At 38.9% G+C, this 14993-nt stretch overlaps 1 protein-coding gene across 4 annotated transcripts in view; it reads right to left on the bottom strand.

Annotated features, from left to right (window-relative positions):
- LOC150106126 (uncharacterized) overlaps positions 1 to 14993 on the bottom strand; it is a 424317-nt gene that overhangs the window by 63136 nt on the left and 346188 nt on the right. The gene's annotated exons all lie outside the window — the stretch shown is intronic.

The following is a 14993-nucleotide window of genomic DNA, read 5'->3' as shown; positions in this document are numbered from 1 at the left end:
ATTGATGCTTACCCAGAGGACTTGAACACTAATTTCTCAGCTGAGCTTCAGCAGTTTCATTCATATGTGCGCCATAAGTTCAGTGCAATAAAAAATGTAAAAACAAGATTCAGTCATGCTGAACTTTATAAAATAATTGTAGAAGACAATATTGAGTGTGCCTTTCCAAATGCAGACATTGCCTTTAGTATATTTTTAACGTTAATGTCCAAACTGCATTGCTCAGCTGAGCATTCATTTTCTCAGTTGAAGTATATTAAAAATCCCATCAGAACAACTATGCAACAAGGCAGGTTGAATGCCTTATCTATACTAAGTATAGAAGCAGATGTGTTACATAAGATTAATTTTGAGGATCTGATCAAAGACTTTGCAATTAAAAAAAATAGGAGAAAATTTTTCAAATCTAAATAAAGTTGAAGTATACAAAAATAAACATTGTTTTCCACCTTACTATAAGTTTTGTTTCATTTTGAAAAATAAAAATTTATTTTATGGTTTATTATTGTTTATATTTTGAATTACATATATATGGGGCACCAAAATCTTTTAAGTGCTTAGGGCCTCTATGGGTCTTAATCCGGTCCTGTCTGTAAGTGTGTGGCTGCTGCATTTGAGTATCCTAGTGTAGTAACTCTATCCTTAGATTATTATTATTTTTTTTATTATTCTTAACATCTAACCTGCACAGAGTCAGAGACTCATTGTGAGAGGTACCCACTATCACACACAAAGTTCATCCAACCGTGCCCTAAACTCATTCAATGTGTCTACATTCACAACATATTTAGGCAATGCTTCCCCTCTCCTCACTTCTCTGCTCACATCCTCCTTGTGCAGTTTCCAGTGATGCAATTTGCTCTGCCTCCCTCTCCCATTCTTTAAAAATTTTTTTCCATGTCAACTTGATAACAATCCCTGACTAACTTATATATCTCAATCAACATACCCACCTTCCTCCTCCTATTCATGAGGTTTTGCAGTTTACATTCTTTCAACCTGTCCTCGCACTCCACATTCCAAAGACCACTCACCACCTTTGTGAATCTTCTCTGGACCCTTTCTAACATATCTTCATCACTATGAAAACCCGATGACCAAATCTGTGTGTGATATGAGGCCTGATAAAGGCATTATACAATGGAATTCTGCATGTCAGGGTCCTCTGCACCACTGCCATTATCCAATCTGACATCTTCACATATGCAAATGTATGAGGCAGGTTCCAAAAGTTTCCGGCCTGACATACAAAATTCACACCAATTTTAAAACACCATGCATGACGGATAGCACTATCTATGAGGAGGTTAGTGTACCAGTTTCAATTCTCTACCTGCATCATTCAGGTGGAAGCACTCGTTTGACTAGCATGTGGCATGCTAAGCGGCTGTAATGTTAAAAATTGAGTTTCTTTTAGGGTTACATGGTGATCAGCATTCATTTTAAACATTTTATGGAATTTACAACCATGTTAAAAAAACTTTTTTTTTTTATTATCCCGATGTTTCGATCTTCACATCAAGATCATCATCTGGAGCGTACACAAATATACAGGACAAGCTAAGTTACATCATTAACTGTAAGCTAGAGAAACAATGATTTGATCACATGTTATTCTATTGGCATGACCTCTGGTGAAAAAAAAAATTATAATTTACATCAAGCTAAATTCTATTTTACAATGACAGGAATAAACATTCTTTTAGAAGGTTTTCTTTCAGAAACAATTGGTGCTACAATTCTTATTTTTGATTTATAATACTGGATTTTCTACAGTCCTGTTTATAGTTGTTCTTAGTGAGGAAGGTTCTGTGGGTCGAATATATACCTTGCATATGTTTGGGATTTTTAGACGATCATTATTGTTCAGATTAGGATGGTTGATAAAAATCTCACAGGCTTCCTTGAATTTCCATTCATACCATGTTTTAGTGTGATGTAGACAGCTGGTGGTTTTCCAGTCAATTCTGTGTAAGGTATTCAGGGCATGATCAGAAAGACCAGCTTCACCATAATTATTATATTTAATGTGTCATTTATGTTCCTTTTGTCTAATAGGAATTGTGCGTCCTGTTTCTCCTATATATGATATGTTGCAAGTACAATAAATCCGGTATACTCAAGGGTGGGCTAGTGGAGAGAGTGGGTCTTTGAATGAGTTCAGTAAGCTTTTTAATTTTGCAGGAGGTTTAAAGGTGGCTTTGAGATTGTACTTTTGTAGTACTACTCTGTTTATTTTGTCTGATATTCCTTTAATGTAGGAAATGGTTATAGTTTTACTGTAGTCTGGTTTTTCTTTGTTTTTTTATTGTGGTTTTGTAGCGAATTTTGTTAATAGTGTTTTGGCTGTATCCGTTTTTTTGTAAGTTATTACTGATAATTTTAAATTCGTCTTTCGGTGCCTGTTCACTGGAACAGATCGTCTGAGCTCTGTTTTTTAGCGTGTTGATGACACCTAATTTTTGTGTTGGGTGGTGGTAGGAGTTGATGTGTATATATTGTCCCATATGTGCTGGTTTTCGGAAAACAGTGAAGGAAAGATTGCCAGAGGGAAGACGTGTGACAAGTGTATCTAGAAACGGAAGTGTGTTGTGTTTTTCAATTTCAATTGTGAACTGTATGCGTTTGTGTTGTTTGTTTAGGTGGCTAAGGAATGTGTCTAATGTCTGTTGGCCATGGGACCAGATCGTGAAAACATCGTCAACGTATCTAAGCCAGACTTTGGGTTTTAGAGAAGAGGAATCTAGGGCAAGTTGCTCAAAAATGTTCCATGTAAAAGTTAGCAACGGGGGGGGGGGGGGGGGGGATAACTGCAAGCCCATGGCTGCTAGGGCTGTCTCTCTTTGTAAGTAGAAGGCGTTTTGCCATACAAAATAATATATGGCCTGACCGTAATACAGAGTGCCATGATATCTGGAGGGAATTTGTTCTGTAGGAGAAGGATTATGTCATTGATTGGGACATTCGTAAAGAGGGCAGAGACGTCAAAACTGACTAATAAATCATCTTTTTCTAATGTAATCTCCTTGCCTGGTCTTTGTAGACCTCATGAAATTGGTTACTTCCACTTCTCTTATGCTGCCTCCACAATGCCCTTTTTCTCTGTATTACATGCTTAATCTCTTTATTCATCCATCTCACACCTACCTTATTTAACCTTCTCACCCTTGGAATACATTTAGATGTTGCATCTACTAAATAGTTTCTGAAAATCCCCCAAGCTGCACTGATCTCTTTTCCAGCTAACTCCTCATTCCATGCTACACCCGCAAGCTGTCTCATACATTTTCTCACAGGGATCCTTGCACTGCTGGCAACCACCCAGGTAATCACCTCATGGTCACTTTCACCAATTGGTGGATGATTTGACACCTCATTTATAATTACATCCTCTGATGAGATGACCAAATCCAAGACCCTTAATCCTTGTGTGCCCTCTGTTACATACTGTCTGAGGTAGTTATCCCTCAAAAACTCAAGAAACTCATTTTCTTTACTTCCAGTTGCTATCTCTTCATTCCAGTCTATATTGCCATAATTAAAATCACCCATAATGATCACCCTTTTCTTATTTGCTTGGCTTATTTGACTATACATTTCACTATCACCACCATCCACATTACCAGGTGTATAACAACATCCCACCAAGTATTTGATTCTCTTCACCTCTATCTCACACCATACTGCCTCAAAACCAATGGCCCTATTTCCCTCTTGTATCTCTATCTTGTATGGACATAATTCTTTCTCTATCATCAATAGCACTCCCCCTCCCTTTTTACCCTTCTATCCTCACTGAATACTGAATGCAGAATATTATGCTTCATTCCTGCACAGACTGTGTGATGCCATAAAGGAGAGGAGACTGGGTCATGGTGTTTGCCTGCTCATGACAATGCTCCAGTCCATACAGCTATTGTTGCAAAGGCTGCAGTTAAGCACCGTGGCTTCCAGGAGATTGAACACCCACCCTAAAGCCCAAATCTAGCACCCAGTGATTACTACAACCTCTTCTCAAAATTGAAGAAAGACCTTCAAGGAAGAAAATTTGCAAAATGAGCTGAAAGATGCAATTTTAGGCAATTTTGCAGTCAAAAGTACAGACTATTTTTTCAAGGGCATAGAAATGTTAATTCAAAGATGTGAAAAGTGTGTTGAAGTAAAGGAAGATTATGTTGAAAAGTAACACAGTTGTTTTCTTTCTATCATCTCTCAAAGTTACTCAGGTCGGAAACTTATAGAACCGCCCTAATAGCCCTGAATTTCAGGTATATGTCCATGACAAATACCAGACCTCTCATCTCCTCTACCTCCTTTAAAGTTTTCTAAAAAAGTGTATACTTTGCATCCCATCATTGCTTACGAAATTTCAAAACTTTAAACTTAGCAACATATTGAACTGATAGTTCCACTTACCTGCCCATTCACGCAATCTATTCAAGTCCTCATAACCATAACATCTGCTTTTCTATGCCTTCCCCCAATTTTCCATGATCTGTAAACAGCTGCATATCACCAGTTAAACTCTTTCCAACATATTAATATACAAATTGAATAACAATGTTCCCAAAACTGACTCCTGAGACACACTACTGGTGACCTTCCTCTATCAGGATACTGCAGCCAGTCACCAGTCCAACTCAGAAGTCTGTTATCCAATCCCATCCATTTTTATTTATTTAACAGATTGTCATGTGGCAGTCTATCAAAAGCTTTTGCAAAATCCAAGCATACCAAAATATATGTATCTCCCTTGTACAAGACATTTGTCACCTTGTTAATTACAGAAGTAAGTTAGTTAGTAAAACTCGATCACCCTTTAACAAAACCATGCTGATAACAAAAGAGAATACTGTTATTATCAACCCATTTCTGTGTCCTGCTTCTCACAAACTCTTTAGTACCTTCACCACAACTCGAGATATAGAGACTGGTCTATAATTTGTAGCCACAGCCTTATTACCACCTTTATGCAGTGGAATAATTTTACCTTCTTTCCACTCCCTTGGAACCCATGCCGTTATAAAACTTATTAATCAAGAATACCAATGCTACTACTGATTCCCTGGAACATTCACTTTAGACAGGTGAAGTGATGTCATCAAATCCCATTGCTTTATTGACATAACAGTTATTTATTTCCTCAACTACCTCCTGCTCACTCACTATTAAGCCATCCTCACTTACATCTTCTACACTTATGTTTCTCATGATCACTCTGATGAGGATGAAACATCCTTATAAATTGATCACTAATACCTCAACAATGCCTTCTGCAGCAGTCACCATTCTAACATTTTCACCATTAATATCGTTTTACCATAATCATTTTTCCTTATACTTGTTGCATATTGAAAAAACTATGTAGGGTTTTACTTCACCTGATTTGTGAATTTCAGCTCATACTGCACTTTTGTTGTCCTTACTGAGTCCAGCAAATTTATACGGTTCGGAGTTTATCCCATTTTCTCCTGCTGATTTGCCGTTTTTTATTTTATTTAGGTTGTCCTTTAATTCTTTCATTGTTATCATATAATTTAAGGTATTTTGTAAGTTTCTGGTGTAATTATTTTTGATGCCAGTATTATCTGTCCAAAGATCTGTAAAGTAATCCAAGAATTCATTTACATCTATTTTACAATTTATATTTGCAGTTTCTTTTATATCTGCATTCATGTGTTTTAGTATTTGGTATGCACCAGGTCTTATTTTGTATATGTCATTTTCTAGATATGATACAAATTTTTCCCAGCTTTCTCTGTGTCTCTTTCTGGTTTCTCTTTTGACTGTTGCTCATCTTTTTTTTATATTCAATTTCATCTTGTTATTTGCTACTTAACCATCTTTTAAAAGCCAGCTTTTTATTTTCAATTATTGTTTTTATTTCATTGTCCCGTATATGTAATTTTTTATTTTTATGATTTTTTTGTGTGTTCCTGGATTTTCATATGCTGCTGATGTGATAATTTCTTTTATATTATTCCATTCTTTCTCAATGTCTTCATTTTCTTGTATTTTTTCTAAGTAGTTATCAGTCCTCTGTTGGTATAAATTTCTTATACTTGAATCATTTAGTAGTCTTACTTGTAATTAGATTTTGTTTCTCTAGTTTGTTTATGTTTTTGTATTTTTTGTAGCCAGTTTGGTGGAAATCTTAGTTTTGCCTGTATTAAATATTGATCTAGCTCTCTTCTAACTTTAACATCTAGGAAGAGATTTGCTGTTTTTTCATTTGCTATAATTAGCCAAGCAAATAAGAAAAGGGTGATCATTATGGGTAATTTTAATTATGGTCAAAACAGAATGTGTGGTGGAGACACTTAATGAGCAGTTCATAAAGATCTTTCAATTTTGTGAATGTGACTTCATGGAGAGATTGAGAGCAGTTGATGATGGGGAGGAGAGACTGACTGTAAGTGAGCAAGAGGTGTTTGGGAAGTTGAGTAAACTAGATGTAAATAAGGCTGTGGGACTTGATAATATATCACCGCGTATTCTGAAGGAATGTGCCAGAGACTTGACACCTGCCTTGACATATTTTTTTAATACGAATCTTGCACTTGGTCAAGTTCCTAAAGAGCGGAAAGAGAGCAAGATTGTGCCACTTCATAAAGGAGGTGATCAAACTCGAGCATCAAACTATAGGCCTATCTCTGTGTCAGGTGTTGTGGTTAAGTTGATGTAGAAGCTTGTGAGAACTAGGATCCAGAGTTGGGTCGACGACAATAGTATAATCTTTGATGGACAGCATGGATTTGCTAAAGGGAGGTCATGTTTTATTAATCTACTTACTTATTACAACAAAGTGACTGCTTCCTTGGACAGAGCAGAAGGATACACAATAATATACTTGGATTTCACAAAGGTTTGATAGAGTACCTCATGATAAGTTGACAGTCAAACTAGAGCAGATGGGGTTGGATATTAGATTAGTGCACTGGACTGGAGACTGGCTATCTGATAGGAATCAACAAGTTGTGTATGGGGGTGCGATATCCAGGAAAAGGAAAGTCACTAGTGGAGTGCCTCAGGGGTCTGTTTTAGGGCCATTACTACTTAACTTGTATTTTAATGATATTGGAGAAGATTTGGATGTAGATATTCAGTTGTTTGCAGATGAAGCAAAGTTAGGACGAACCACGAAGAGTAGTGAAGATGTTGTGGCCTAGCAGGAAGACTTGAATAAATTGAGTGATTGGTAATGGAAATTGGGATGTGAGTTCAATGTTGCAAAATGTAAGGTTTTAAAATTTGTAAACAAAGATGGGATGCAGAATTTATGCTTGGTGAGGATATATTTTTGGAGGTGGAAGAAATAGTCGATCTGGAGTTGATAGAGGATAAGGATCTAAAATTTAGGGGATATATCGCCAAAATTGTGAAGACAACACAAAGGCTTCTGGGAATGATGCAGAGGACACTGACAGGAGAAGTAGGGAGATTCTTGTTCCATTGTATAAGGCTTTGATTAGGCCACGCATGGACTATTGTGCCCAAATTTGGTCACCGGGTTTTCAGAAGGATGAAGAGAAAGGGTCCAAAGGCGACTGACTAAGGCAGTTTCTGACCTCTGGAATGTTGAGTATGAGGAAAGATTGAGAAGATGTAATTTGCAGAGTCTGGTGGAGAGGAAGAAGAAGGGAGATATGATGGAGACCTACAAGCTGGTAAGGGGTTGTTATAAGATCAATGGTGGAGAAGTGGATAGTGGGAGATCAAGGGAGAACCAGAGGTCATCCCTGGAAACTGTATAAAGAGGATATGAGTATGGGAGTGAGAGGCAGGTTTTTTTCGTACAGAGTTGTAAATGATTGGAATGCCTTGTCTGAGATTGTGGTGTCTGCAAGGAGTTTGAGTGTGTTTAAGACACGGTATGATGAGATGTGTGTGTGTGATAAAAGGACCTCACAGATGAGTCTTTGACTCCATGAGGTCTTGGGGTAATAATAATAATAATAATAATAATAATGTAGTTTATTATTGATTTTTGTCCTCTTGCATACCATATATATTTATGTATATTTTTATGTTTGTAAAATGTATTCATTATTTTTAAATTATTATATATTGTATAATCAATGAGTCGCTTTCCATTTTTGTTTACTGTTGGTTCTCCAAATTTTTGTATATTATTGTTAATTATTTTCATTCCTATTCTATCATTAAGATCTCTGGCTATAATTATATGGTCTATTTTATTTAATTTTGCATATATTCTTTGTAACTCTTTGTAAAAGTAATAATTTTCTTCTTCATTTCCTTCTTCAAGGGCATACACTCCGACACTGTTAAATTTTGTTTATTTATTTTTAATCGACTTCTAGACAGATGGGCAAATGAATGGGGGGTATCAGTTTAATGCAGCAAAATGTAAGGTCTTGAGGTTTGCGAAACATCGATGGGATGCTGCATACTCTATGGGAGGAGTTATACTGGAGGAAGTAGGGGAGACAAGAGATCTGGGGTTGATGATTGATAGAAACCTGAAATTTAGGGGACATATTGCAAAGGTGGTGAAGGTAACACAGAGGATTGCTGCAATAATGAGAAGGACACTGTCCTGCAGAGATAAGGGTTATCATTCCATTGTATAATCTAAGTGTGATCTGATCAGATCACACTTACACTACTGTTCTGAGATTTGGTCCACAGGATTTGAAGGGGATAAATTAACTGTGGAAAGATTACAAAGGCAGATAACAAAGATGGTTTCAGGACTGGACAGTGTTAGTTATGAGGACTGGCTGAAGGAATATGGACTGCAGAGTTTGATTAATAGAAAAAGGAGAGGTGATATGATTGAGACTTTTAAACTGTTGAGAGGTGGTTACAGGGTTGACACTGGGGAGTTCTTTTGCTTGGTTGAACAACGGGAAGAATCGAAAACATGGTGCCATCCCTGAAAGTTATGAAAGGAAGCTGTGAGCAAGAGGGTGAGGAGTGGTTTCTTTGCGTGGAGGATAGTTGAACCGTGGAATGCACTGTCTGATAGAGTGGTGAGAGCAAGAATGATCAATGAGTTTAAGGAATAGTATGATAGACTTTGTGTTTCTTAGGAAGGACCTCCCACGTTGAGTCTTTTGACTTCATGGAGGCCTGAATAATAATAATAATAATAATAATAATAATAATAATAATAATAATAATAATATTCTTTCATTCCAGTATGTATAATGAGGTATTTTTGCTTTAATTGATTTGTGGATCCAAATCATTACACCAGCTTTTGAATGTATTTGTTTGTCCACTCCACTATATATGATATTGTAGTTAGCTGTTTCTTTTGTTCCTTTAAGTTTCTTTTTTGTTTCTGTAAGAACTGCAATTTCTATATTTTCGTCATTTAAAATTTTATCTAATTCTCCTTCATTGGCTATTTTTACTCAAAAAAATTTATATATATATATTTTTGTTCTCTTGCATACCACATATATTTATGTATATTTTTATGTTTGTAAAATGTATTCATTATTTTTAAATGATTATATATTGTATAATCAATGAGTTGCTTTCCATTTTTGTTTACTGTTTTGTTTATGGGTGAGTATTGAAGGCAATTATAGCAGAATAAAATAGGAGGAAAAATTTAGGTTTCTGGAAATGTTCTGATGATGGTCAGTCAACCGAAACGGTTTGCACCCTGTTAACGTTCTCCCTTGCCCCAGTTTTCCCATAAGTAAACCCTCCCCCCCCCCAAAAAAAGCTCCCTTAAACACAATAATATATATATTATTTAAATAAACTCAGGTTTCCTATTTATTCTTCCCGTGTCAACCCCCCCCCATGCTCCCTTCCCCCTTGTTATAAACAACCTTCAGCAGGAACATGGACTTTGAAGACATCCTAGTATCAAAACATTGTATGTATAAAATTTTTCCTCCTCATTTATTCTGCTATAATTGCCTTCAATACTCACCCATAATGCCCTAAAATCTATATATATATAAATTTTTTTGAGTAAAAAGAGCCAATGTATTTAAAATAAGGGACACTCCTAAACAAAAACAGGCTATAATAGCCATAATAATAATAATAATAGTGTTTAAGAGGAGTAGCATGGGAATTTTCCCAGAAACAATACCTAATTCTTATTCTTTATGTGCTATGCTTCTAATGTTCCATGTAGCATATTTCACCACGTTTTTCTTTTTCCAAAGTTTCTTAACCTTTTCCAGTTTGCAGTCGTTTCCATGTTTTCTGTCCGGTTTGGATTTTGTTGAGACTTGAAAGTAATATATGTTTCCTTTTGTGTACCTTGGAATACATTTAGACACTGTTTCTACTAGACAATTCTTGAATATCCACCAAGCTGCATTGATTTCCTTTCCAGCTAACTCCTCATTCCATGCTAGACCTGCAAGCAATCTTCTGAGCTCCTCATAATCACCACCCTTGTAGATCCACATATACCCTTTTCTCACAGAGGTCATCATACTACTGGTAACTACCCAGGTAATCATTAACCTCAATCCTCATGTGCCCTCTGCTACATACTGCCTGAGGTAGTTGTCTCTAAAAAACTCAAGAAACTCATTTTCTTTACTTCCAGTTGCTATCTCATCAATCCAGTCTATATTGCCATAACAATCATCTTTTTCTTATGTGTTCCTTGTTCCCACTGAAGTCATTGTCCTTATTACCACTACCAACTCTTTAGCTCTCTTACTCCTCATATCCAACACCTCAATCATTCTGTTCTTTTTTTTACCACCAGGAAAACAAACCTTTTGCATCTTCTTGTTTACCACATCTCTAATAATTGAATCCCCCATACAACATCACTCACAGGTTTTTTGTTACCTCTTTCATACTGACATCATTTGTTTTCATCTTCTTCACTCTTACATTCATATTTCAAATTCTCTCCATTTCACTTTGCATCTATTTCATCTCTTGCCTCATCTTAACAAACTCAGCTTTTAAATTATTATTTATTATTATTATCTGACCTCCACGGAGTCAGAGACTCATTGTGAGAGATACAAACACTATTGCACATAATGATCATCCAACTACCTTAAACTGATTCGATGTGAGTACATTCACAACACACACACACACACACACACACACACACACACACACACACACACACACACACACACACACACACACACACACACACACACACACACACACACACACACACACACACACACACACACACACACACACACACACACACACACACACACACACACACACACACACACACACACACACACACACACACACACACACACACACACACACACACACACACACACACACACACACACACACACACACACACACACACACACACACACACACACACACACACACACACACACACACACACACACACACACACACACACACACACACACACACACACACACACACACACACACACACACACACACACACACACACACACACACACACACACACACACACACACACACACACACACACACACACACACACACACACACACACACACACACACACACACACACACACACACACACACACACACACACACACACACACACACACACACACACACACACACACACACACACACACACACACACACACACACACACACACACACACACACACACACACACACACACACACACACACACACACACACACACACACACACACACACACACACACACACACACACACACACACACACACACACACACACACACACACACACACACACACACACACACACACACACACACACACACACACACACACACACACACACACACACACACACACACACACACACACACACACACACACACACACACACACACACACACACACACACACACACACACACACACACACACACACACACACACACACACACACACACACACACACACACACACACACACACACACACACACACACACACACACACACACACACACACACACACACACACACACACACACACACACACACACACACACACACACACACACACACACACACACACACACACACACACACACACACACACACACACACACACACACACACACACACACACACACACACACACACACACACACACACACACACACACACACACACACACACACACACACACACACACACACACACACACACACACACACACACACACACACACACACACACACACACACACACACACACACACACACACACACACACACACACACACACACACACACACACACACACACACACACACACACACACACACACACACACACACACACACACACACACACACACACACACACACACACACACACACACACACACACACACACACACACACACACACACACACACACACACACACACACACACACACACACACACACACACACACACACACACACACACACACACACACACACACACACACACACACACACACACACACACACACACACACACACACACACACACACACACACACACACACACACACACACACACACACACACACACACACACACACACACACACACACACACACACACACACACACACACACACACACACACACACACACACACACACACACACACACACACACACACACACACACACACACACACACACACACACACACACACACACACACACACACACACACACACACACACACACACACACACACACACACACACACACACACACACACACACACACACACACACACACACACACACACACACACACACACACACACACACACACACACACACACACACACACACACACACACACACACACACACACACACACACACACACACACACACACACACACACACACACACACACACACACACACACACACACACACACACACACACACACACACACACACACACACACACACACACACACACACACACACACACACACACACACACACACACACACACACACACACACACACACACACACACACACACACACACACACACACACACACACACACACACACACACACACACACACACACACACACACACACACACACACACACACACACACACACACACACACACACACACACACACACACACACACACACACACACACACACACACACACACACACACACACACACACACACACACACACACACACACACACACACACACACACACACACACACACACACACACACACACACACACACACACACACACACACACACACACACACACACACACACACACACACACACACACACACACACACACACACACACACACACACACACACACACACACACACACACACACACACACACACACACACACACACACACACACACACACACACACACACACACACACACACACACACACACACACACACACACACACACACACACACACACACACACACACACACACACACACACACACACACACACACACACACACACACACACACACACACACACACACACACACACACACACACACACACACACACTCAGGCAATACATTCCACTCACCAACCACCCACCATGGAAAGAATCGCTACCCATACCTCTGCTCTCACCCTCCTTAAACAGTTTCCAGTGATGGCCTCTTATTCTCCCCCCCCCCCAGCCCCATCTCCCATCCTATGAAACATTTCTTCCATGTCAATCTGATAACGACCCCTAACTAGTTTATATGTCTCAATCATATCTCTCCTCTTCCTCCTATTCACAATGCTTTACAACTTACATTCTCTCAATCTATCCTCGTATCCCTCATTCCAAAGACCAATGATGACCTTCATGAATCTTCTCTGGACTCCTTTCAACATATCCTTGTCACAATGAAATCCCAGCAACCAAATCTGTGCACAATAATCCACACGAGGCCTCATCAAGGCCTTATATAACGGCATCATAATCTCTCTATTTCTGCATGTCAGGGTCATCTGCATCATTGCCATTATCCGATGTGATATCTTTGCAACTCGTGCAATGTGGCTCCTGACTTTCTGGTCATTATCCACCATCAATCTTGCATTATTTTTTCCTTCTCTTTCACTCTCTCCATTTTATTGCCATCAATGCTGCTCACCATATTACCATTAATTGCACTTTGTTTTTCAACTTCCACTACATTCGTATCACTTCCGTCATTCTTACCATTGAGTTTTGAGTTCATCAGATCACATGATAACTTTTTCTAAACTTTTTTTAGAATGTTTTTCACTGCTATTTTATACTGTCCCTCTCTACTATCAGACAAGCACTCATTCTTCTCGTGGCATTCTTGCTACTAACACTTTCAGTTATCAATACAGTGCCACTCATGAAGTCCTCATTCAGATCACACTTCACCCCCCCCCCTCTTCCATTCACCATAATTTATCTACATAATCAAACAAATGCATACCTCACATTTCACAAAACAACTAAAATCAAACTTAAATTCCTGTAAAGACAATCCTTCCACCATCCTTTTTCCAGTTACTATACTCTGCTCTAAGTTTATCGATTTTGTAAACACACTCGACAAACAAGCCCATACACTAGAAACACTGCAAGCACACAACTTTTACTGCACCTCTTACTCATAAATACACGCTTCTTCTTCTTCTTCTTCTTATTATTATTATTACATAACACCTCCAGGGAGGGCACCTGCTCTACAAATCGCCATCTCCACCACTCCACTAACCTCAATCTTCATCATCCGCACCAGTGCCATCTACCACCAACCACCAGCATTTTCACAGACAATCACAAACATCCATGCCCATGGCAGGATTCGAACCCGCAGCCTTTTGGCTGGAGAGTGGATACGCTAACCACTCAGCCAACCGAGCCAGAAATATATGTGTGCCTCCATAAATGTGCCTCCAAATTCATGCAAAGGATATTGTCTTTGCAGTTATTTACAATTAATTATTCCAAAAAACATATCTTAAACAGGATCCTTCTTTACACAAACCTTCCAGCAAACCTTT

Source organism: Typopeltis vanoorti, chromosome 6 (genome assembly GCF_054136105.1).
Source record: "Typopeltis vanoorti isolate ZY-2024b chromosome 6, IOZ_Tvanoo_1.0, whole genome shotgun sequence".
NCBI lineage: Eukaryota > Metazoa > Arthropoda > Arachnida > Uropygi > Thelyphonidae > Typopeltis > Typopeltis vanoorti.
The sequence above is the reverse complement of the archived record's forward strand: the minus strand, read 5'-3'. Positions and strand labels throughout refer to the sequence as shown.